Source organism: Cydia fagiglandana, chromosome 12, assembly GCF_963556715.1.
Source record: "Cydia fagiglandana chromosome 12, ilCydFagi1.1, whole genome shotgun sequence".
Lineage (NCBI taxonomy): Eukaryota > Metazoa > Arthropoda > Insecta > Lepidoptera > Tortricidae > Cydia > Cydia fagiglandana.
The window spans coordinates 7521917-7547615 of record NC_085943.1 but is presented as its reverse complement, the minus strand read 5'-3'; the positions used below and the strand labels follow the sequence as shown (position 1 = coordinate 7547615).

At 36.4% G+C, this 25699-nt stretch overlaps 1 protein-coding gene across 1 annotated transcript in view; it reads left to right on the top strand.

The window, feature by feature from the left end:
- LOC134669517 (adipokinetic hormone/corazonin-related peptide receptor variant I-like) overlaps window positions 1–25699 on the top strand; it is a 147426-nt gene that overhangs the window by 5764 nt on the left and 115963 nt on the right. The window lies entirely within an intron of this gene.

Sequence of the window (25699 nt, the reverse complement as noted above, 5' to 3'; positions counted from 1 at the left end):
TTTATATTTTCTTTTTAAAACTGCAAAATTAGTGTACCATTTTTTTGATAACTAGTATAACATTTATTGAAACTAGATAATGTAATGTGATGTAGGTAATGTAGAGGCCCAACGGAGCCGACATGTCCCGTTTGATAAAGGTTCCCTTTAAAATACGAAGATTTAAAAAAAAAATAAAAAAAAAATATTTTCTTTTTGCAAGCGAGTCGTCCCCTTGGAAAAGTTCTCGTCGGCTGTGTAAATACGCAGCAGTCGCTAGGTACTTATATCACTGCCGTATTCGAACTTCAAGATATTCACAAAAGACGACACTTACTAGATCCATCCTAGATACGTTATAGTTTAGATATCAACTAGTTCTCTTTTGTGTAGTTAGATTACTGGAGTCAGTTATGTAACGCTGCCATACATGACCCAAAAAATTTTTATTAAGCTATGAGCTTCATCACATCTGATATTTGAGTAATTCTAAGCATTTCTAGCCTGAAGTGGGGGGGAGGGTGGGGTACAAAGACGGCCGCCATCCGTCATCTTTAAAAAAAATCTACTCTGATCCTGGTGGGTACTAGGGCAAGTTTGGTATCATTTTCGTATAAACCAAAGACGTAGAATTCATTGCTGATATTTGTTTTTTCAATTTCATAGTAATTTTACGAGAAAAACGTAAAAAGGTGAAAAATTTGGTTGGAGATTTTTGCTACGCGGAGCCGAAACTACAAAAGATAGAAAGTTGAAATTTGCACACTAGATTACATTTATAAAGTGTACAAGAGATAAGAAGCGATTTTGAGAAATTCAACCCCTAAGGGGGTTAAAAAGGGGATGAAAGTTTGTATGGGGTTCAAGTTTTATTTTAAGCTAGGAATTTGAAACTTCGTAAAACGATATATTATTAAAATACAAGAATACTAATTTCAGCGTTTTTAAATTTTCATCCCCTAAGGTGGTGAAAAAGGAGTTAAAAGTTTGTATGGATATCAAAAAAATTTTCGAACGCGGGACTTGAATCTTTGTATTTGGGGATATTATTAAAAGACAGGAAAAGTAATTTCAGCGTTTTGTAAAATTCATCCCCTAACAGGGTTAAAAAGGGGTTGAAAGTTTGAATCCATTACAAATCCGAGTAGACACACATTTGTTATTGCCTCCCAGGCTTGAAATGCTTAGAATTACTCAAGGAACATATGTGATGAAGCTCATAGCTTAATAAAAAATTTTTGGGTCAACTTTATAACTGCTTCCGCTAGATAGAGTAAGATATCTATTAGACGTGAATTGGATCTTTAAGTCATATCCTGTGGAAATCATTCAAGAGTATCTCCAGAATCGCGCAAATGTCAAATTTGACAGGTTAGATTTTAAACATATCGTTATCGTATCCTGGTGATATGTATCTAATAGATGTCTATTTCAAAATCCGAATCGGGCCCTCATTGTGTTGATTATAAAATACAAATTATTTTCAAACCACTATTAGACAGGTTTTTAGATCTTAAAAAAATTTTAAACAAAAAAGTGTTTGATCATAGTACTATATAATAAATAAATAAATAATAAATATTATAGGACATTCTTACACAGATTGACTAAGTCCCACAGTAAGCTCAAGAAGGCTTGTATTGTGGGTACTCAGACAACGATATATATAATATACAAATACTTAAATACATAGAAAACACCCATGACTCAGGAACAAATATCTGCATCATACAAATAAATGCCCTTACTGGGATTCGAACCCAGGACCATCGGCTTCGCAGGCAGGGTCACTACCCACTAGGCCAGACCGGTCGTCAAATAGTAATATATAGTATATATTATGTACTCGTTAGTACAACCAACGACCGAGAAATATACAATATATGTTTAAAAGAAAAAACTGCTTGAGACTAAGGGTGACCCTACGGGTGGCTCGTTCGTAGGCTAAAGAATAGGCATCGCCATTCAAGGAGGGAACGTAGCCATCCTTATGGGCACCCTTCCGCAGGGGACGGACCTGGGACTTTCCATAGGTGGGGGTTTTATTTATGTTTCTTTATTTTATATTTATATAATTGGTGTTTAAAACGAAAAACTACGTTTACGTTTATCCTCATAAGTTAAAACGTATTGATAAATTTAGTCTTATCTACAATATTTCTTAACTAGTCCTTATCCGACAGATCTTAGCCGGCCCCCCCCCCCCCCACATCTAGCGTCTTTCGAGCGTCGGCGTCTGGTCAGCGCTATAGAAAATGACGTCGCTGCGCAGTTGCGTCGACGTTGCGTCGAGCAGCGGCCATAGAGTTGTAGACGCCGACGCTCGAAAGACGCTAGATGTGAGGAGGGCCTTAATCCCCGTAACTAAAGCAGTCTTTCGTCTACGTAGAGAAAAAAAACGGTCATCTACGAGTCGGACTCGCGTTCCAAGAGTAACGTACATAACTCCATTTTTAGCAATGTATTTTTTTATGTGGTACGTGAATAAAATGTCTTTAAAAAACCCGTAGGGGTCGGTCCAAAAACTAATTAAATCCGACTCACGCTTGACTGCACATTTCTAATAGGTTTTTCTGTCATCTATAGGTAAAGTACTATTTTGTGTATTTTTTAAAAATTTTTAGACCCAGTAGTTTTGGAGGTAAAGGCGGGGAACGGTCGGATAGACAGACGCGCGAGTGATCCTATAACGGTTCCGTTTTTTCCTTTTGAGGTACGGAACCCTAAAAACAATCACTGCAAAGCAAATCGACTAACCAGATTAACGAACTAAAAGATGCGGGTAAATTACAAAATTGGAAGGTAAACACACCTTTGGGATTCCTAGATATACCTACCCTCCTAACTAGAGAGAACGGCGGGAAATCCTGATGAAATTGCAAACTGAAAACAAACACTAACAAGTTGATTTCAATCCGTTATAAATAGATTCCATCTAATTGTTTGAACTTGGAATTGGAATTTGATTTTTAAACGAATGTAAAAATGGAAAAATTTCAACACAAATGGAACACCGCTCCAATCGAAGCTAAATCGAATGCGAATTCATCCTTTCATTCCTTCTTAGGGTTCCGTACCCAAAGGGTAAAACGGGACCCTATTACTAAGACTTCGCTGTCCGTCCGTCCGTCCGTCCGTCCGTCCGTCCGTCCGTCCGTCCGTCTGTCCGTCTGTCTGTCACCAGGCTGTATCTCACGAACCGTGATAGCTAGACAGTTGAAATTTTTACACATGATGTATTTCTGTTGCCGCTATAACAAAAAATACTAAAAACAGAATAAAATAAAGATTTAAGTGGGGCTCCCATACAGCAAACGTGATTTTTGACCAAAGTTAAGCAACGTCGGGCGTGGTCAGTACTTGGATGGGTGACCGTTTTCTTTTTGCATTTTTTTCCGTTTTTTTTTTGCTTTATGGTACGGAACCCTTCGTGCGCGAGTCCGACTCACACTTGCCCGGTTTTTGTTTACACGCCTTAGGGAGGTCAATAGCGGAATCTTTTAATATCACATCAGACCTATCGGCTTTATTTTTAATTTGCTTGTAGGTAAACATACCTCGAGTCGGACCAAAAAAAGTCTGCAGCGGATTTGACAGCCCACGCAGTGCAAGTGTCATTTATACGTCATAATTTCATAGAAGTTTTACGTTTAAAATAACACTTTCACTGCGTGGGCTATCAAATCCGCTGTAGACTATTCTTGGTCTGACTCTAGTGTGCTTATTACCAAAAAATTTAAGGCTATAATATCTCCCGTATAATATCTTGTTTTGTTACTATAATCAGACTTGACAGGAAGCAATTTCAGTAATAGTTTCAACCTATTAAATCGATTCTCGGATGTCAGGAAATCAAGTAACTCATTCAAGCTTAGATAATGCAATTTATGGTTCAAAAGCCCTCAAAGCGAAATAAAGCAAATACCGCTAACTTATTGTTTAGGCACACACTAACTAATAAATCAGCTAAGCCAAAGTGCTAATAGTTAGTTTGAATACGAGCGAGTTCGCTCGTCGAAGCCGTCTAACTTTGTCGAAATCAATTATTTCTTCGTAATGCAGTTCTGTTTATTCTTTTTTCGCCTTTAACTATGTACTGTAATGGCAGACTTCCCATACCAACATTTGTAAATGCTTACCGTATATATAATGCTAAAAATAATAGGGTACCTCCCACATCTTTGAATTGAATATTATGCCAGAGGTAACAATAGAAACCTTTATATTATAATATTAATTTCAAAACGTAGCAAAGCAACCTTTCAAACATCAGTTACGCAGTTCTCGCTCGTATCTAATAAAATGTTATTACTAAAATTGGCGGTAGCTACCGTAATTAGCATATAATATCTAAAGGCCAAAACTTAGAACATGGCAAATATTAACATTTTGTATTCTAATTTATTTTAATTTCAGGAGATACCGTAAAACGGGGTAAATAGGTTTCGCGGGAAGAGTCGGGTTATGAATGGGGAGAGAAGGTTTGAGAAGGGATTTTAAGGCTACTGCTACAAAAATTATGTATTCCAATTTAAAATGGGGCTATAGTAATACGCATAATAAAAAAAAATCGATCCAACAATCTTCCAAAATCACCTTTGTCTGAAAAACCCTCTCACCCCAAATACGAGGCACTACGGAGTGAGGTGGGTTTTCCTCTTTATCGTCAAAGTTATGAGATGGAACTACCCAAAATAAATTACAAACTAAAATACAAACGTCCGAACCACTTATTATATATACACCATTCAGTTTTCACATGTAAAAATAAAATTTGATCGAGGTTTCAAAGTCAAATTTCACCCAACTCACCCCATTTTACGGTACGCATATCTCGCGTGTGCCTCGACAAGCCAATTTTAGTTTTAAATTTTTTGCCAAGTTTTATCATTACTGCTTCCAACCGGCACGTATGGAGGTCCAAGGGGGAGGCCTATGTTCAGCAGTGGACGTCTTATGGCTGAGATGATGATGATGATGATCATTACTGGTGAATAGATAGTGGTAAATTTGGTTAGACAAACACAAAGCCCTGCCACGGAATTATTAAATCGGTTAATATTTTGTATCGGTAATTAAAGTGGCTATTATGCATCCAGTTTTGTCATGCGAATGGCTAAGGAGTGGAACTCACTTCCTGTAATTCTACTGCTCCTCTTTATATCTTAGATCTTTTTAAATGTACTTAGAGTGACTTTTCATGATGTCTTTACATCTTTTATATAAGTATGCTTCATTTTTGAAGGAAATTTACAGTGACATTTCCAACGCTGTAGCAGTACGTTCGGATGTCAACCGCAACTGCATTTCTAAACTCTGTGTGTGTGTGTGTGTGTGTGTGTTATGTTTCTGTGTTGTGTCGAATGTCACTTATTTTTTTAAATATATAACTCATCCGTTGAAGGAGACTCTCTTTGCTTTATGACTCAATATGCGTGCGAGTGATTACGTCTGGGATTTCTATGTGGGTTGTGACAACGATCAATATTCATAGTTTATTTGATAGCCAAGGGACGAAGGGTAAAGGTTCTACTTATGTTTACGCTCGTAACCTCTCTGTGTAAAGGCTACGCCACACAGGCGCATTTTTCGAGCGGGGCGTGAGCGGGGCGCGCCGCTTTTACATATAAAACGCTCACGCCTCGCCCGGAAAACGCGCCTGTGTGACGGATCCTTAACTTAACTAGCAAGATGTTATAAACTGAAATGATGATGTTAACAGGAGATATAATATTATTATCTTGCGTATATATTTATATGTAAGAGTACCTACTCGTTTAGCATATATATATTTCGCTAACGAAGATGCAAAATATCCATACAGAGATTATGTACAGTCAGCAGCAGAAGTTGCTAAGCGGGCGAGGTGTTTAAAATGATCTTGAAGCGATTTTATTGACAAATGAGAGGTGGGTCAAGGTAATTTTGAACACCTCACCCGTAGCAACTTCTGCTGCTGACTGTATTTCCACTTGCCAGCAATAAATACATTCAGTTCCGGGAACACCCACTCTACCATGGTATTCCGTTCGATCATTCAGGCAGTTTAATAATTGGAAAGCAGGCTTGATATGTAACTGAAATTCGCCTGCATATTATAGGAAAATTTACCGACGGATTAAATAGCCGCCAGTAAACAGTTACTAAAGCATGCAGTAATATAATAATATAATTCAGCCTATATACGTCCCACTGCTGGGCACAGGCCTCCTCTCATGCGCGAGAGGGCTTGGGCTATAGTCCCCACGCTAGCCCAATGCGGATTGGGGACTTCACATACACCTTTGAATTTCTTCGCAGATGTATGCAGGTTTCCTCACGATGTTTTCCTTCACCGAAAAGCTAGTGGTAAATATCAAATGATATTTCGTACATAAGTTCCGAGAAACTCATTGGTACGAGCCAGGATTTGAACCCGCGACCTCCGGATTGAAAGTCGGGCGTCATATCCACTCGGCCACCACCGCTTCCTAAAGCATGCAGTATAAATTAAATTTCGAATACCTGCAGCGAATAATGTGAATGGTCTTCGGTCAAATTACATGGGGCATGTTGGAATTATTGGACGAAATGAAACAAAATATTAATGTCCCTTAATAGAAATATAATTATTTTGTGAATTGAGCATTTAATTTTGCATTGAATAAAGTTAAATAAGGATTTTTTAAAACAAGGAAACTTAATTATTGCTCAATGACACTATCCACGTCCACATTCACTTAGAGTTAGACCAATAAAAGTCTGCAGCGATTTTGATAGCCCACTCAATGCAGGTGTTATTTTAAACGTCAAACTTCTATGAAATTATGACGTATAAATGACACTTGCACCGCGTGGGCTATCAAAATCGCTGCACACTTTTCTTGGTCTGACTCTAACATTTTACACTTTGAAATTCCAGTCCGGATGGAATTCAAGTAATGACACATGTAAACATTGTAGACTCTGTGCGGAAAGAGAAGAGTTGTAGAATGTATTGGATCCCATACATTTCACGACTCTTCTCTTTCCGCAAATACTCTAGCTGCTGCAATAGTTATTTACGATACAAGTGCGAAAAAGAGGAAATTCGAAACGAGTGGCGATAAATTAAAACACGACCGAAGGGAGTGTTTTAAATCGACACGAGTTGCGAATTACCTATTCGCACGTGTATCGTACAACGTTTTACAGTACATATTATTATGGCCCATTAAACTTTTGACATCGCACGAAAAGTGTTATTTTACGCACTAGTGCGGGAAAATAGGACCATATGTACTGTAAAAATACTTACATACCCAAGATACAAGGTATGTGTAACAAAAATAGCGGGGATTCGTTTAAGATATTCGGTATCGTATTCTGATTAGGAAAAAGTAGAAGATTTTTTTTTTTGCTAATAAGAACCCAATAAAAAGCCTCTCGCATAGTTAAATTAATTAAGAAATGCAATTGTAATACAAAATTGACAGGTCTTCATTACGGTCGGACAAACAATTGCCTATCTATCCCTAAAAATAGCGACAAATCATATCAATACGTATTGCATTCCTATATTTTACTGTAGGTACAGTCACCTGCAATAATATGTTACACAACGAAGGCAGCAAAAATATCTGACACGATCTTACTTGTAGAGACATAAGAGCGAGTCACATATTTTTGCGGCGTTCGAAGAGTAACATATTATTGCAGGTGACTGTACACACCTTAATATGTAATAATATTTAATATTATGGATTAATTTATCTACGAGGACCAAGATGGATCACTTTTCTTAATGTTCCATATCAAATAAGCCTATCCGTTCACAAAATGGTTTCTAGATAGAAGGGAGGGGAGATAAAAGGGAGAGACGAGTTATCAGCAGCGACGGGAAATAACGAGAATGAAAAGCTTTGTTAGGAAAAAACCGGGCAAGTGCGAGTCGGACTCGCGCACGCAGGGTTCCGTACCATAAAGCAAAAAAAAAACGGAAAAAAATGCAAAAAGAAAACGGTCACCCATCCAAGTACTGACCACGCCCGACGTTGCTTAACTTTGGTCAAAAATCACGTTTGCTGTATGGGAGCCCCACTTAAATCTTAATTTTATTCTGTTTTTAGTATTTGTTGTTATAGCGGCAATAGAAATACATCATCTGTGAAAATTTGAACTGTCTAGCTATCACGGTTCGTGAGATACAGCCTGGTGACAGACAGACGGACAGACGGACGGACGGACGGACGGACAGCGAAGTCTTACGCTACGTCTTACGTAGGCGAACAACGCGCGAACGCGGCGCGGCGCGGCGCGGCGAAATCAATCCTTTGATGCCCATAGAAGTGTCCTACGTAAGCGATCTCGTTGCGAACGCGGTGCGGCGCGATTTGCACGCGAATGTCAGGCGGCGCGGCGCGGCGCGGCGCGGCGGCGGCCGCTTTCGCCGCGCCGCGCCGCGCCGCGTTCGCGCGTTGTTCGCCTACGTAAGACGTAGCGTTAGTAATAGGGTCCCGTTTTACCCTTTGGGTACGGAACCCTAAAAATGGAAGAAATTTCGATATAGGTACGCAATGCTAAAGGATGACTCACGCTAGACCGGGCCGTGCCCGGGCCGAGGCGTCCGACATGTCATTTTCTATGACGGTTGATCGGTGATCACGTGGTGCTTGGGAAACGAAGCCCCGGGAGCTCCGGCCGGCCGGCCCCGGGCCCTGGCCCGGTCTAGCGTGAGTCATTCTTAACTCGAGTTCAAATCACCATTAGATACTTCTCGAGAGATGAGATATGATCAAAATTGTTTATCTAAGATTTACGTCTTCGAGACTCGAGTTGAACGTGTTGTTTCACACCTGCGATTGGTTGGGATAGGTAGTATATGCCAAAATTAAATAATTGGGTATAATAAAATATCTCCCTCTATAAATATTTTGGCCCAGCGATCCAAAGAGAAACTTTCAGATTTTGAAATAGATATCTATTAGATCTTTTAGACATCACCAGGATACGATAACGATATGTTTAAGATCTAACCTGTCAAACTTGACATTTGCGCGACTCTGGAGATACTCTTGAACGATTTCCTCAGGATATGACTTAGAGATCAAATTCACATCTAATAGATATCTTACGCTATCTAACGTAAAAGTGACATTGGTTGCCCGAATTTCGCTGTAAAAGAGAACTAGTTGATATCTAAACCATAACGTATCTAGAATGGATCTAATATGTGTCGTCTCTTGTGAATATCTTGAAGTTCAAATATGGCAGATTGCCTCCGAAACGAGAGCGTGCCACCTGTCCCGGTACTGCAACTTCCTGCCAATTACTGACGCGAAGCTGAAGCAGATCCGCCGTCACGCTGTCTTCCCAGCGATACCTGGGCTTACCGCGAACCACGTTCGACGTGTTGCCTCCCTGTCACAGTTACGTACGAATTTACAAGTGCGACAGAGAGGCAACACGTCGAACGTGGTTCGCGGTAGGCCCTCTGGGCCGACCCACCGGACGGCTACCAGTAGGGGCAACTAAGAACGCCCTCTATATAGCTCTTGCAAAAACTAAAACTAAAATAACACATTAACTCACATTATAGACGGGTCTAACGCGAATATAATTCGCGTTAGACCCGTCTATAATGTGAGTTAATATGTATTCAAAACGCGAAAGTTTAAAATATTAAAATAACACAAATATTAGTTTACGAATTTAAATAAGCGGAATGTCCCCAGAGCGGACAGCGAGCTCCAATTTCCCACAAGCGCATTTCACACTGATACCAATTCGCAATCGATGTTTGAGCGAGACAACACTATACGCGTATTATAGCGACATCCCGCTCGCACGTCGGACACGAATGGGATGCAATATGCCATGCGCCATAGTCTTGCCTCGTGCATCAAACGTAATACAAAGTAAATATTTGCGTAAAACTCAGAGTTTTAACAAGCTTTTATTTTATCTGTCCATTCAGAATTCCCGGATGTGTTAATATAGGTTATAAAATGTAAACAACCATCGGCATGGGTGGCTGAAATGTTTACTTAGAAAAAAACATTTCATGTTTACATGCATTTTACATGGTTAAGTCGCGCTATTAAGATGATCCCACACTTACGTCATATACCGGGTGTGGCCTGTAACACGAACAAATAATTAAAACATAGATTGTACTCCTCACACGGTGACACTTTTGTTCAACAACTTTTAAAAATTATGAAGTACTTAGTCTCCCTATTTTTCATACAAAATAAATATTATTTTCAATGGACGCCATCGCCACGCCATATCATTGTGATTGACGTTGCCTGTCACGCAATAAACATAACAAAATTCGCAATACATTGCGTCTTAGAATAAACTTTAAAGTGTATTAAAAATCAAACCACTAGTTATTTTTAAAAGTCGCTGAACAAATGTTGATCAGTATGAGGAGTAAGTACAGCCTACGGTTTAATTTTTTGCTCATATTACAGGCCACACCCGGTATTATAAACGAATCTAGGTATATTCAGGTAAAAATTAAACGTTAGCATCGTATGTTATAGGACAAATTGGTTTTACGTGAACCCAATGAAGCATCTACAAAGTAATACGGTTTTGATCAGGACTCAAGAAATCATCAGTGTGTGCGAGATAAAATCCGCAATGTATTCGAGACAACCTTTTCAAATTGCGTGTAACTTGATAAAAGGAGAAGAAAGATAGACGAAAAAGGTCCCCTCGCAACGAATTAATAAAATACTTAATCTTTCCGGCTTAAGAAGTAATAAGTGCCTCTTATACATATTTAGTTTGTATAAGTATGACCCGTTTTAAAAAGCTATTTTATTTAATGCCTTTGTGTCGAGACTATACAGGGTGGAAAGATAAGTCGGGCCCTGGAGGGAAACTACCTTAAATCCTTAAGCTGGCTCATTTTACTTAAAGGAGACATTCCTTTATTTTTAAAAAGAAACAAAACTGCATTCAAAGTATTTTTCTTTTTTACTTCAATTTGGCTTGTCTAAAAAAATCTTAAGTACTAAATATTAGATTTTATGGATATTTTGTACGACAGAGGAGTGTAAGACCTAATGTTTCTTGGAGAAATGATATCATTAACATTAACTGTATCGACTAGGTAGTAGAATAAAATTGCTAGTTTTTTTTTTTTTTTTTAGTCGGTTCGAGTCCCGGGCGAGGCAAGCGAGTTTTAGAAAATCTTTGAATGCAGTTTAGTTTCTTTTTAAAAATAAAGGAATGTCTCCTTTAAGTAAAATGAGCCAGCTTAAGGATTTAAGGTAGTTTCCCTCGAGGGCCCGACTTATCTTTCCACCCTGTATATTATTTTGGTTCGTTTTAAGAACCGACCACACGGATTAGATTATGAAAATTGTAGTGAGAATAACAATCGAGCCAATATTTATAGAATTAATTTAGTTCTAGTTTTCAATTTCTTTTATAATCGTGAATACAGCAGTTATCAATTCACTAATTGCGTTATCTATAACACACTACAAGTCTCAATTATATAATATTGATCGTTTGTCTTAATGTGTCATGTCGACTTATGTATTTTTAACAAACGGATAAAATATAAATTTACTAGGTAATTGAGCCTTGTAAAGTTTTACTAATACAATTATTAGTGTTTTTAGTTAAACAATTACAAAATTTAACTAAGCATCAGAAAATTACAAATACGGGTAAATAGGTACGTATTGTTCAACTAAAAACATAAATAATTATGTTGATTAAGTGAATTCGTCTTATAATAAGCAAATGAAGATAATAAATAATATCAAATAGGTAATATGCAGACAATATTCACTATTTACATAATATTTTCTTTACTTCTAAACAAAACAAATACACTATAAATTAATATTTAGACGAAAGGGTTGACTTAGTTTAGTTGACACACATCGATTTATCGTAGTTTAACTACATCCGTCCCAGTTATGACTATTATTGCGACTTGTTTTGACATCTGACGAAGATACGACAATATTTATGTAACTCAATTATGTCATGATACTTGAGATGAAGTATGAAGTAGAATCTGTTTGGAAAGAGAAGAGTCGTAGAATGTATTGAGCCCCATTCATCCCATGACTTTTTACTCTGCGCACAGACTCCATTCAGAAAAATGTTATGAAAGTTTTCACAAATAAAAAAGGTCAAAGCCAGAGGACGCCTTCTAATAAGGCATTTTCGAGACTTAATCCGGGTGTAGTCATAATTAAAACCGTTAACGAGCTATTATATTTATACTCTTGCTTTATTTTTTACAACGCTTACAGAGTTCGTTAGCTGCCTCAACCCAACCAGAGCGGCTACCGCGAAAACCGAAATTCGCAAATTGCGGGGATCTTTCTCTTTTATTCTAATGAAGGCGTAATTAGAGTGACAGAGAAAAATCCCCGCAATTTGCGAACTTCGATTTTCGCGGTTATAGCCCAGCATAAGTTTAGTATAGACTAGTGTGTCCCTTATTTTACGATTTTCAGAAATAAATAACGCATACCCCCTAAATCAGTTTCTTTTATCCCAAAACACTGTGTAAAAAAAATCAGGTCATTCCTGCAACTGCAACCCGTGCCGACTTTCATGAGATTTTCCCATACAATGTATGAAAATGAATTACAATTATTTTTCTTTTTTTTTCATATCGATTTTATATAATAATCTATCTTCTATATATATATATAAATGCAAGTGTCCTGACTGACTGACTGATTCATCAACGCAGAGCCGAAACTACAAAAGCCAGAAAGTTGAAATTTGCACACCAGATTGTTTTTATAAAGTGTACAAGAGATAAGAAGCGATTTTGAGAAATTCAACCCCTAAGGGGGTTAAAAAGGGGATGAAAGTTTGTATGGGGTTAAAGTTTTCTTTTAAGCTAGGAATTTGAAACTTCGTAAAAAGATATATCATTAAAATACAAGAAAACTAATTTCAGCGTTTTTGAAAATTCATCCCCTAAGGTGGTGAAAAAGGGGTTGAAAGTTTGTATGGATATCAAAAAAATTTTCAAGTGGTGGACTTGAATCTTTGTATTTAGGGATATTATTAGAAGACAGGAAAAGTAATTTCAGCGTTTTGTAAAATTCATCCCCTAACAGGGTTAAAAAGGGGTTGAAAATTTTAATCAATTACAAATGCTTTGAAATTTCGTAGAAAGGCATAATAGCCAATTACAAAAAAAAGTGATAGCAACGTTTTTGGAAATTCAACCCCTAAGGGAGTTAAAAAGGGGATGAAAGTGTAACGGTGCGTGTAACGAAGCGTTACACTATCGACCTTCATACTATTTCTGGCACCATACAAATTCTAAATTCCTTTTTGAAATTCAAATCCTATTCCAAATTCCATTCAATGATTTTTATTTTCAGTTCGATCACATACTTTGATCGATAAACATCATTTTATCTAACAGACTGTACTTCCCAAGTTTCTAAACACGACCGTTTAAGTGTGATTTTTATTAGTAAACGTAATAATTCATAAGTGCGTGCAGTTCAGTATAGTGCTCGTTTTGTGGCCCTGCACACCTTCCAGATATATATCTACATCATCACCAAGGCACATATTGTAAGTTATTTGATTTCTAACCTTCTGAATTACGAAAGTGTTTTTATACATACCTATCTGTTAACACGTAACCTGTATTGTTACAGGTGCCTTTTTATTTAAATAATAAATACCCCTCATCGCTCTGGATCCTGCCTTTTCATTCCCATCATCCCCGTGAGGCTCCTCTACCTGCCCCCTCACACTGGCGCCATCAACGTGCTCAAACCCGGACCTGACAAGACACCCACCCGCCCTACGACGCTGAGCAGCCCGTTCCAGTTCCTCCGTGCCAGCACCTGCTCCTACCCAACAACCACAACCAGCTGTTCCAGTTCTACATTTTCCCTTATTCTACCAATTTTTTTTTATATTGTTTGTAATTGCTAGCTTTAAGATCTTTTCAAAATTCTAAAAGGTTATAGTCGACCCAACTCAAATTTTCGCAATATCTCTCGGCCTAACATCATTTTATTTAATTTTCTATTTTACAACCAACCTTTTATCTAATCCTCAACCGTTTAACCAAAATTCCCCCCTTAAATAACCAATTACATATACATCTATCATCATTCATCATCTTATACCAATTTATCTATATCTATTTTCTAATCCCTATTATGCCAGCGTCCTACGCTTTTTGTCGCGCCACGTAACAAAACTCTTAACATAGTGATTACACAAAACATCTATCACATACAATTACACAATCCAAGATTTCCACTGAAATCTCACAAATTGGTTTCAATCCTAAGTGTTTTTAAAACTCCTTGGAGTCACTGAAGTGCGAACCAATCCTGACTTACGGCAGTACTGTTGGAGATAATCCGATAGCTTATCCTTCACCCGATTAAATAAATATACACAACTAAGCCTAATATCACAATAAACTTCTCCTTCCGATTCAATAAAAAATAAAATTTAATAACTACATATTTTATTTATATTGATAACATCAATTATTCTCTTCCTGATAGGTATCCACTTTAATAAACAATGAATCCAGCACTATTAAATAAACCTGAACTCATCTATGAGCTCAAACTCAGGAACATTCAGTTCCCAGCCACCGCGCAGGCTGATGATTTAAGACAGCTCCTCACTCCAAATTTATTCGCGGACCCGTGTTCGAATCTCTCCAGCCCATATGATCTTGAACAGGATATCACCGAAATTAGCAGATGCCTCACAATAGTTTCTTCTCAGCTACAGCTTGCGACCACCAACCAAGCGAAGCACGATAGAATACGCGGATAATCTTGGTCTTCTCCAGCCTGTCTTCTCCGAAGTACAAGCCCGTCTTTGGAGAGCGCACCAAACCAATTCTTCATCGTATAATAAACATCACCAACATTTCGAATTCAACGAAAATGACATCGTCTGGAAACGAAATTACGCAATTAGTAATTCTCCTAAACACTATTCTGCTAAACTTGCACCCAAGTTTATTAAATGTTCTATCCTAAAAAAAATATCACCCTTAGTATATGTCCTACAAGACATGTCCGGCAAAATGCTCGGACGATGGCATATTAGAGACCTTAAACCTCTCCCCAAAATTCTAAAATAAATAATATACTGTTTTTCCTTAATTAGATTCTTATTTGGCTCAAACTTAGCTACTTTTCTCCTAAGCTCCTAACTTGTAAAATATTGTATATAATGTTATACATTTATAATTATATCTCATCCCCATTATACATTTCGGACTCATTACATTTCGTACATACCTACTTAGTACGAATTTATACGTTCATTTATACTATTTAATTTATATAACGTTATATTACGTTCATATAACGTTATTCAAAGCTAACTCTACCAGAGTTAGAACAATACTTATTTATATATTTCTTCCCTTGACATAACGTTCATATTTACGTACTTAGGTACATACGTACCGTACAGTACATTTATTAATTCCATTAAGGAATTATCTTATGATATTTTGTAGTAATCCTACATTCCATACGGCATTATTTTGTTGAATAAATTTCAACAATCGTACTCTTTGTAGGTACACATTATTGTAGATATTATATTTAGATTCATTAATATTCAGCGGGTGGTTACTGATTAATAAGCCTTAATACTAATGGAGAGCGATTTAATGAGTACGTCCTCTACTTAAAGGAGTACTCTATTGAAACTTATTTTGGTTAAACAATTAACCAAAATTTTATAAGATGATGTATGAATGACCTTTGGTATGCATGTTTAAATCGCCTCTCTTGTATGATAAACATTGTATATAACATCCCCACCTTCTAAATTTATCACTCATACCCATATTCATTACATTATATTTACATTACGGAAAAATCCTTTGGCCATAAGCCCCAGGATTTCCCTTCCAGGGCGACCCCGGTAGTGTAACGGTGCGTGTAACGAAGCGTTACACTATCGACCTTCATACTATTTCTGGCACCATACAAATTCTAAATTCCTTTTTGAAATTCAAATCCTATTCCAAATTCCATTCAATGATTTTTATTTTCAGTTCGATCACATACTTTGATCGATAAACATCATTTTATCTAACAGACTGTACTTCCCAAGTTTCTAAACACGACCGTTTAAGTGTGATTTTTATTAGTAAACGTAATAATTCATAAGTGCGTGCAGTTCAGTATAGTGCTCGTTTTGTGGCCCTGCACACCTTCCAGATATATATCTACATCATCACCAAGGCACATATTGTAAGTTATTTGATTTCTAACCTTCTGAATTACGAAAGTGTTTTTATACATACCTATCTGTTAACACGTAACCTGTATTGTTACAGGTGCCTTTTTATTTAAATAATAAATACCCCTCATCGCTCTGGATCCTGCCTTTTCATTCCCATCATCCCCGTGAGGCTCCTCTACCTGCCCCCTCACAGAAAGTTCGTCTTCGGGTTCAAATTTTATTTTAAGTTAGGAACTTGAAACTTTGTAAAAAAGTATCAATTTCAAAGATAAGAAAACTAATTTCAGCGTTTTAGAAAATTCATCCTCCAAGGTGGTGAAAAAGGGGTTGAAAGTTTGTATGGATATCAAAAAATTTTTCGAGCGCGGGACTTGAATCTTTGTATTTGGGGATATTATTAGAAGACAATAAAAGTAATTTCAGCGTTTTGTAAAATTCATCCCCTAACAGGGTTAAAAAGGGGATGAAAGTTTGTATGGGGTTAAAGTTTTCTTTTGAGCTACGAATTTGAAACTTCGTTAAAAAATATATTATTAAAATACAAGAAAACTAATTTCAGCGTTTTTGACAATTCAACCCCTAAGGTGGTGAAAAAGGGGTTGAAAGTTTGTATGGATATCAAAATTTTTTTCGAGTGTGGGACTTGAATCTTTGTATTTAGGGATATTATTAGAAGACAGGAAAAGTAATTTCAGCGTTTTGTAAAATTCATCCCCTAACAGGGTTAAAAAGGGGTTGAAAGTTTGAATCCATTACAAATGGTTTTGAAACTTCTTAGAAAGGCATAATAGCCGATTACAAAAAAAAGTGATTGCAACGTTTTAGGAATTTCAACCCCTAAAGGGGTTAAAAGGGGATGAAAGTTCGTCTTCAGGTGCAAATTTTATTTGAAGCTAGGAACTTGAAACTTTGTAAAAAGGTATTATATTAAAATACAAGAAAACTAATTTCAGCGTTTTTGAAAATTCATCCCCTATGGTGGTGAAAACGGGGCTGAATGTTTGTATGGATATCATGCATTTTTTCGAGCGCGGGATTAGAATCTTTGTATTTGGGTATATTATTAGATGACAATAAAAGTAATTTCAGCGATTTGTACAATTCATCCCCTAACAGGGTTAAAATGGGGTTCAAAGTTTGAATCCATTACAAATGCTTTGAAACTTCTTAGAAAGACATAATAGCCGATTACAAAAAAAAGATTGCAACGTTTTTGGAAATTCAATCCCTTTATTCCCAAAAAGGGGATGAAAATTCGTCTTGGGGTGTAAATTTAATTTTAAGCTAGGAACTTTAACTTTTTGGAAAAAAAGGTAATAAATTAAAAAACATGTGAACAAACAACTAATTCAAGCATTTTTGAAAATCATCCCCCAAGGTGGTGAGAAAGGAGTTGATAGTTTGTATGGAGATCAGATATTTTGTGAGTGCGGAATGCGGAACTTGAATCTTTGTATAAGGGCATAGGTACCTATTATGAGAATACAAGAAAAGTAATTTCAGCAACCAACATCAAAATCCACTTGACTTTAAACTTCATACAACTTGCTAAAAAAGAAAAGTACTTAATTTCAACATTGCTTGGATATGAAAATTATAGATACTAAAGATGTAAAATGTTGAAGATAAGATTCCACGCAGACGAAGTCGCAGGCAACAGCTAGTATTGCCATATTTATAAAATCTATTCAAAAAATCTCGATGCGAACTCAAAACCAATGAAAAATTATCAAATTAGTGTCTGGTCAAATTTCTCCATAGTAATTTGTATGGGAATTTTAGTTGTAAGTCGGCATGGGTTCTTGGAATATCCTGAAATTTTTTTTCAGGCTGTTTTGGAGTAGTATAATCATAATCATAATCATTTATTCGATGCAATCCATGGTGTTTATACAGGTGTTTAAATTTCATTCAGTACAGCATGGACCCTACAAGGGCGTGGCATCATATACGTAAGAAAAGTAAGATATTTAAACATTCATACATTATATAACTATTTATAATTTGTCAAGCTATTTCCGTCAGTAGAGAAGAGCGGTAAATTTAGAAAAATGTAGGCGCGAGGAGTTCGCATCCCAAAAAGGTTTAAAATTCTTGCATTTTTCTACTGACAAACTTGTTTGACTGTCTTTATTTATTATTTTGGGTAATTAAACTAATTAAACTAGGTCACAATATGCTAAATATAGTCCATGTTATTACACATGACTTACTTATCTATTTAATTGTCCATAAACTCTTGCAAAGTGTATGGGCTTTTGGTTAAAAGGTAAGTCTTGAGCTTATTTACAAAGCTATTATATTTATTTTAATTTTTTATATACTGAGGGATGTGGTTATATATTCGAATGGACATTGAGTAAGGGCCTTTGTTGAAGAAATGTAGGTTAGCGGGAACTGCTTGTACAAGTTTATTGAGGATACGTAAGTTATGTAGTTGGGGTATGGGATTTTGGGGTTTTACAAATAAGCTCTCGTGTTTTCGCACAAATTTGCAGGTTTCTATGATGTATAAGGATGTAAGGGTGAGAATATTTAATTTCGTAAAATGTGGTCTACAACTTTCCTCATTATTTATCTTGGTTAGAACTCGTATGCATCTTTTTTGTATTAAAAATAGATCTTTAGCGTATCAGGGGTATGCGTTGTTAATTTTAAAAATCGCAAAATAATTGACACCTTAGTATAGACTAGTACATACAATCTTCACAGATTTCAAGGTTAAGATTTACTAGAGATGAGTTCACAGTTCATGGTAGGTAAATGAGTTAGCTTGGGTAAAGTTGTTGTTTGAATTTAAAGGTCAAAGTAACTATAGGCCGTTTGTCTTCACTTTACTATTAACTTTGTCTACTATTCAAATATGTACACGTATAGGTACCTAAGCCTTACTGAGAAAGGCTTTCTACCCATGTATGAATTAACTACGAGCGGAAAACAAAAATTTTATCCGAAGCACATTTTCGATTTTCAAGTCAAAGACTATAACTTCTACAGGCTGTGTCTGACCATGTAGCTTTAAATCCAGGGCTTGATTTTACTCGCTAAACTGAGCTACTTTTACTATGGGACCAACCCTAAAATCGAGGAAAAATTTTTGGCTTTTCCATAGAAAACGTCGACATCTGATTAGCCAAAATGTATGAAACGGTGAAATTTTTATTCGGGATTTAGGGGTTGGTGCCATAATAAAAATAGCTCAGTTTAGCGAGTAGAATCGAGCCCTGGATTTAAAGCCCCATGGTCAGACATACCCTGTATACTTGGTTGAATTGAAGGTATCGATATTTTACTATGGATATCGCCTTGTTGCATCACGAACATCACTTCGCATAAAATTCTGAATAGTTTGGTTAGCGTTTCATACTATACGTAAACCATTACCATTGCCACCACATCAGTGGCGGCGCGTCAAACATTATCCATAGGCAAGCCGGGGCTAATTTGGCTTACATATTTCCTTTACAACTCTTATCAAACATCATATCTACTCAAACGTCCAAAAACAGGCAAGCCGGTGGGAATCGGCTTTTATGGACGCGTCGCCACTGCACCACATATCACCACCCACCAATCACGTACCTGCCATTACCATTTTTATTATGTTAAATTGACACCCGAAATCCAATACCGAAGGGTTCAAGGAGAAAAAGGCCTTTGTGAAAAATATTTGGATAAAAAGCTATCGAATAAATGGTTTTCCTTGTTATCTTCCACTTTCGTGTGGATGCGATTCAGATTGGTCCGGCAAGTCAGCCAGAACGACATATAAAGTTAGCAATAATATTATTTATTTAACTGTATATTATTTGTATCTCCTTGGATTTCACGGGCTTATAACTCCCGGTCTTTTGATAGGCTTGCGTGGGGATATAGATCCAACACGTAGAGGCCCCTTGGACAGCTTTAATGTAACATAGAACGCCTGCTGGAATCCATTCACAGGCGCAACAATAGACACAACTGTATTATTATTATGACTACGTGTATCTAGTTAATTACTGACGATTGTGTGTAGACAAGAATTTATATATTATAGAGATTGTTAACATTACGGTGAGAAAATATATTTACCTACTTACCCAATTACTCATTCACCAATTAATTCAGTTATTCAAGGGTGAAGAAACGGTTATTTTTCTAATGAAATAATGACAAAAGTTACAAATCAAAATGAAACAAAACATTAAGTATAAGTATAAACAAACTGCTCCCTGCAGTTTCCGTTTCGAAGGTGCTCATGATGCTCAGCTTTTCAACGTGAGATACACTATGAACAGCCTGATGCAAACACCAGGAACTACTAGAACTGATGGCCTTCTAGTGCCATGCCTTATGGGAAACGGTCGCAGAGATAGTTCAGAGCCGGAAACCGCTACCAACTTTTAGTATGTTGTTGGGCATGGCATTGGGTCTCCAAAACTGCCGGGAGACGGCGGCGCCGGCCATCTACTTCAGCGGAATGACGTCATCAAAATGACTCCCGCTTCGTTGCGAATATTGCATACTGCACCCAAATTATGCATAGCACATACACGTGTGGGGTATTAAATGAAAGCCAATTAAATAAATTATATTTTATTCATACAAAGTGTATAAAAATATGCAACAGTTTAAGAAAAAAATACAAAATAATAAAAATTACGTAAAAAAAATATTCGATTATTTGGGTTTTACAACCAAACCAAAAGTCGGACGATAAAGCAATGTACTACAACATTAAAGATGACGTCTCAAGCCATACACTGATATCAATAAAATCAAAATTGAACCAAATATGTGGAAATTATGCATCAAAATGTAGATATTTGCCCATACAAATGCATAAAAGTTAAAAAAAGTCAAAATTGGTCATTTTCAGGATAATCCGCATAAGCTTCTAGTATGTTATTAGCAATATGACCTGGATTCTAAAACTGCCGGGAGACCATCTCTGTTGTTCCTCAGTTACAAATAATGACGTCATATAAATAATCACTGCCGAATTTCGTAAAATGTAAATTATAGCTATACCACGAGTCTCACATACACGTGAGTTACATGTAATGAAAGGTTATTAAATGTATTATGATTCACTTAAACATTGTTTGTAAAAAATATGTACGGTGTCAGAGCTAGAAACAACGAAATACCACTTTTTATGGAAAAAGTAGATATGTATCAATTTTATAGCTAAACTAAAACCGTCAAAATTTTTTTGCATATAATATTTGAAAAACTAGTTATTCAACTATATATCACAATTAAAATTTTACATTTCCGACAAAAACTGTGGTAGGTGTGGAAAAAAAACTAAAGCGCCCCAACAATTCTACCTTAATGCGCTCATATTATGCAAGGAATAGTTCTATTTATCGAGTATTAAATGAATGAACATTACATAAAATACATGAAAACGACATTTTCGAATGGAACCATAATTAAAAAAATAATAATTTACTTGATAAGTAAGCAATATACTGTTTCTTTAAGTACCTAATCTCCTCCTTTCAAAGTCGGTTAAAATGTAGCTTTTGTGACCTGGGCTACAAAAACAAATAAATTGACACCTCATTTATCAAAATCAGTTCAGTTGTTTCATGTAAAAAATACATAATTACATACGTAGATAGCAGCTCCTGCTGTAGTCGCGGTAAATATTAATATGAAATAGACTCTTATTGTCATGGCCTAACGCTACATTATTAGAGAAATGTAAAGTTACATGTCAGTAAGTAGGTACATGCCTAATACAAAATGCCTTATCGAGGTAAATGCCATATCAGTTCACTTAATGCGATACATAATTATATATTTAAAAGCCTCGATTAGCCTCGTACATACATACATCACTGGCTTAGTGACCCAAAGCAAAGAGGATCTTGGCCTCTGGCACAAAAGAGCGTCACTCTGCCCTATTCTGGGTAAGTTGGGTATTCTTATAAAAGTGGAATCTTGATTGGTGCAAGGGTTTCAAGGCTGAGCTGAGAAGGCTGGCAGAATTTTCCCTCTGATCCTCCGAAATACAGGTCACCCCTCTGATCATTCGAAGCCTCCATAAGGCATCTTGCTAACTCATCGAGGCGACGCCCGCTAGGCCTGCTAACATCTACGGCCTGAGGGTTTCAATGTTAGATGCCAAGCCACGCCAGGCCATAATAGTAAAGGTCTAATTATTGAATTTTAATTTTTTGTCCGACTACGGCAGAATTTGCTATCTATGCGTGCATGTGTAGGTACTGTTTGCATGAAACTACTGAACTGATTTTGATAAATTAGGTGTCAATTTATTTGTCTTTGTAGCCCAGGTCACAAAAGCTACATTTTAACCGACTTTGAAAGGAGGAGATACTTAAAGAAACAGTATATTGCTTACTTATCAAGTAAATTATTATTTTTTTAATTATGGTTCCATTCGAAAATGTCGTTTTCATGTATTTTATGTAATGTTCATTCATTTAATACTCGATAAATAGAACTAATCTTTGCATAATATGAGCGCATTAAGGTAGAATTGTTGGGGCGCTTTAGTTTTTTTTTCCACACCTACCACAGTTTTTGTCGGAAATGTAAAATTTAAATTGTAGTTGAATAACTAGTTTTTCAAATATTATATGCAAAAAAATTTTGACGGTTTTAGTTTAGCTATAAAATTGATACATATCTACTTTTTCCATAAAAAGTGGTATTTCGTTGTTTCTAGCTCTGAAACCGTACATTTTTTTTACAAACAATGTTTAAGTGAATCATAATACATTTAATAACCTTTCATTACATGTAACTCACGTGTATGTGAGACTCGTGGTATAGCTATAATTTACATTTTACGAAATTCGGCAGTGATTATTTATATGACGTCATTATTTGTAACTGAGGAACAACAGAGATGGTCTCCCGGCAGTTTTAGAATCCAGGTCATATTGCTAATAACATACTAGAAGCTTATGCGGATTATCCTGAAAATGACCAATTTTGATTTTTTTAACTTTTATGCATTTGTATGGGCAAATATCTACATTTTGATGCATAATTTCCACATATTTGGTTCAATTTTGATTTTATGGATATCAGTGTATGGCTTGAGACGTCATCTTTAATGTTGTAGTACATTGCTTTATCGTCCGACTTTTGGTTTGATTGCAAAACCCAAATAATCGAATATTTTTTTACGTAATTTTTATTATTTTGTAAATTTTTCTTAAACTGTTGCATATTTTTATACACTTTGTATGAATAAAATATAGTTTATTTAATTGACTTTCATTTAATACCCCACACGTGTATGTGCTATGCATAATTTGGGTGCAGTATGCAATATTCGCAACGAAGCGAGAGTCATTTTGATGACGTCATTCCGCTGAAGTAGATGGCCGGCGCCGCCGTCTCTCGGCAGTTTTGGAGACCCAATGCTATGCCCAACAACATACTAAAAGTTGGTAGCGGTTTCCGGCTCTGAACTATATTCCCATAACATAAGGCATATGACTATTCCACCTTGTATGTGTCGACAGCCTATAACTTTACTCACGTGTAAAGCGCTTCGCGTCGTCATTTCCACTGCTAATTATTATAATAGTTATTTGTTTTACAAAGGGGCAAAGTTGTTGTTTAACCACTCGTGCTACTATTGATACACGAGCAAGCGAAAGATTCCATAATTGAAAAATGGAATCTTGAGCGTTACGAGTTTCAAAGCACGAGGGTTAAACAAAATTTGCCCCCGAGTGAAACACAAAATTTTTCACCACACCAGCCCGAAGCAAATATTAAATGTAAAATATCAAACCCAATCAAAACGAAATGAAGGTTATTAAACATTTATCATCCAAAATCATCATTTAAAAGTCAATTCTACCAGCAAATATAAGAAAACAACTCAACATTTGCGTTTGATTACTTTGCCTCACATGTGAATAAAATGCAACTTTGCTATCAGTTTTTGAAGTGCAAAGTAAGCCTTTCCGAGCTAGTTTGGTGAAAATATAATTATTGTATTGAAAGATTCCGTCCAATCTTGGTCTTGTTACTTTAATTAATTTTACGACAATGACGACTGAGTCTAGGGTACGTAGCCAATGTGCAATTGTTAACGCTCCGTAGCGCACGAAACGCTACTATCAGTCAGACCCCTTAAATTTTATTGAAATTGCAAGGGTTGGCACTGCAGATATTTAACATGTATAGAGTCATTCGGGGTAAGAGTACGCTGTGGGTAAGAGATCGCATGTGGCGTTCACCGGCAAAGGTGATTTGAGCGAAGAGCGAAGCAGGATTTTATGTCCTTTGTGTCGATATTTTGGAACCACGTGAGCTGCGGACACAAAGTGAATGAAGTTCGACACACGTCGCATTATTGATGTATAGTTATGACCTATATAGTTAATTTAAGTTAAGTTTTGATGCAATAATCAAGCATTAATCAATAGGTATCTAAAGTAGGTATTAATATATATATTCAATTAAATTGGATATTGATCAGACAATTTCATAAATATTCGTTAAACTTTATTTTATTGACAATTCCATTGAAATTTTCTTGATGCGAATAATTACTCCACATGCGTACTTTTACCCAATTGCTTGCGGAATTTTACCCGCACGGTGGCGGAGTGAGTGCCAACCCTTGCATTTCAATAAAATTTCACCACTGATAACGGGGTCGGGCTATCACTGTCGCGCTAGTATGGAAAAGTGATAGAAAGATGACTACGATACGCTACGGAGCATTAACGATTGTCACGTTGGCTACGCGCCCTGCTGATGCTGCTGTTATGACGTTAGAATCTAATTTCGTCAAACCGTCTTGTAAACAAGGCTCCTGGGAAATAATCTGGCAATGGTCAAAATTTGGGGTCATGTTCATGCAACGGGTTAATTTGTTATTGGGCCAAACTAAAAGCAGAATCCAATTGGAACTAGTTTGTACGGTCGACGTCAAAGATATGTTTACATTTTTCGCTTTATTGCAAAGGTGTAAACATATTTTTGACTTCGACTGTACATTAAATAAAGACTAGTTTATTGAATAAGTAAACATTTTGAATCGTGACTGACCGTGTAACAAGACCTTTTTGCCCGTGCTGACTCTGTCAAAAAATATTAACGGAATGGTACTAATATCTTATAATATTATATTTTCGTTTAATTACCTTTTTTTTACGCCATTGTGATTAATAATATTGTTTAATTTACAAATTACATTAAAGGAAGCGCTGATGGCCTAGCGGTAAGAGCGAGCGACTTCCGAAGGTCGCGGGTTTAAACCCCGGCTCGAACCAATGAGTTTTTCGGAACTTTATATATGATAGACATTTCAGGGTTGGTCCCATAGAAAAAGTTATTCATTATGACCTACCTAATCACCTCGCACAATATGGCTAACGGTCCAAAAATGACCCTGTATAGTTAATCAAATTCCTTAGAGATGTATAGGGTCTCCAAGAATCCGAATCCTGTATTTAATTAAAACATTCATTAAGAGAAACAAACAATTCAAAAAATACTAAAAATAACAAATCAAAAACATAATATC